Below are 2,330 nucleotides of genomic sequence, written 5' to 3'. Positions count from 1 at the left end.
TAGTTAATGAGGAGAGAACACAAGGAAAGTTCTGGGGTATAAAGTTTTATTTTTTACCTGAATGGTGGCTTAATGGTAATTCATCTTTGTTGTAAAAGCTGTGTACTTAAGAGTTTTTCCTGTATTATATGTATGCTTTAATTTAAAGATCTACTTACAATATTGGGGGCGCCTGGGTGGCTCTCTCAGGGAAGCCTGCGACTTGGGCTCAGGTCATGATGTCACAGTTCATGGGTTTGAGCCCTCTCTTGGGTTCTGTGTTGACAGCTCGGAGCCTGAAGCCTGCTTCCAATCTTGTGTTTCCCTCTCTCTCTGCCCCTGCCATGCTCACATTCTGTCTCTCTCTCTCAAAATAAATATTTAAAAAATTAAGAAAATTAAAATCTATTTACAATATTAAGTACATATTATTGTCACACAAAAAATTTTTTTCTGATTAGTTTAAACGTATTTTACTAAATCATTACATTTTAGTTTATTTCCAGGTTCTTCTGCAGAGAAGTTTGGGGTGCTCTTGCAGGATGTTCAGCAATATTCTCCAGCAAATAACTGAAGACACACTGTCAAAGCATCTTAGAAGTTACACAAATTACTTTCTGAATGGTCCTAATGTCAGTTTTGCTTAAATATGTAAGTTTTACACAGCATGTGTTATCACTTATCAAGTTGTCTGACTCTATATTTGGTTGTCCAGTAAAAAATTATCTGGTCCTTTTTTAGGATTTCAATCTTTTGTCTGTGCAAGCTGACCTTAAGTTAGCAGTGAGGAATTATTTTTTCTTGCTTTTATACCAGAAATCTTCTATTTATAAATCCTCTAAAAAACATATTGAACACTATATTTTAAGTTTCTCCTGCAACTCACTAATAGGAGCTAAAAAGTCTGTTCATTTTTAATTTTGAATATTTCTGTCCTATCAGCTTTTCCCTGCTGTCCCATCTTATTTGACATCTAAACTGACTTTCCTCTTCCTATATCCAGAATGTAAGGGGTATGTGTATGAACATGGGAGTGTGTGTTTCTAGGCCATCCGAATCTCTCCTTACAGCGCAGATTAAAGCATCCTCACGTGTCTTTCTGGTTATTGGCTATTTTCTTACTAGAAATTGTCATTTCTGCTATTATAGAAGGAACCATCCATTAAAACATATATTTTTTCCTATTTATATTAGGTTTTTGTCTGTTCTGTACTGGACAAAACATTATTCTTTCACACACATATGTATGTAAATGTGTGTACATTTTATTTTTTCAAAGACTTCATTCATCCTAGAGGAGAGGTTAAACAGACTTTTTAACATTCCACATCAGCAAAGATCTATATTCAATAAATGACTTCAGTTTTTCATTCTTCCTAATACAGAAATAAAGTCTATACAATTTTCATAAAGCTTAGACTATAGCTTACAAAATACTCTTTGAATTTTGCATTGGTATGAATATGCAATCCAAGATTAGTTATTTTCTAGAGCAAAGGGAAGCAAAGATGATAGCAAGAATGACAAGGAGAAGGTTCTGGAGGTAGTTACATTTTCAAGTCCTTCTGAGGAAAGGAAATATAATTTTTAAAGTACAGTATATTAAGAAATTGCTCACACAATCTGGTCTTATAATTTGGTGCATTCCTTTGGTATTAATATTTCCAATTGAGAAACGCAATGCATGCAGACTTTAGGTAAAAGAGGGAAAGGCTTTTAATGAGATCATAATGATTGGCATATTCCTATTTACCCATGCAAATCAATACAAGAAGCATCACTGACTAGTGCAAAATATCCAGCGGGGGTGCCAGGGATATCGTGGAAACAATGTGTGACTCTCAAGAAGAGCAGCTAAAGCTGGCTTATTCACAGGGAGTATTCCCTTTGTTTTGCATTCCATTTTTTCTAGTCCTTAAAATCCCTCCATTGTTGAGGATGCTTTTTCAAATGAGTATGTCTCAAAATAGACTTAAGGTACTGGAGTCCTGCTTATAAATATCAACCTCTTTAGCATAGAAAGAAAACAAAAAGAGATAAAAACAGACGACCATCCCGTTAATTCATGGGCATTTTTTCCCAAAGTGATCTAATCTGTTTTCTTATTTAAAGAGAACTCACAAGAACTCAGATATGCCCTGTTTTGCATACCCAAATTAAGCACCTGACCCTGCTCCTGGGGGTTGATTTATACAACCTACATCTTTGCAACAGGCATCAGGTACACTTTGGTAAATAAAATATTCCCCAAGGTCCTTTTTCTGAACCTTTCCCCTTTATATCTTCTCTCACTCTGACTTTCTCTTCAGTGTCTCATTCAGGACTACCCAGAATTGATAATGTGTGCTGGA

Source organism: Hyaena hyaena, unplaced genomic scaffold (assembly GCF_003009895.1).
Source record: "Hyaena hyaena isolate Hyena2069 unplaced genomic scaffold, ASM300989v1 scaffold_1083, whole genome shotgun sequence".
Taxonomy (NCBI): domain Eukaryota; kingdom Metazoa; phylum Chordata; class Mammalia; order Carnivora; family Hyaenidae; genus Hyaena; species Hyaena hyaena.
The sequence above is the reverse complement of the archived record's forward strand: the minus strand, read 5'-3'. Positions refer to the sequence as shown.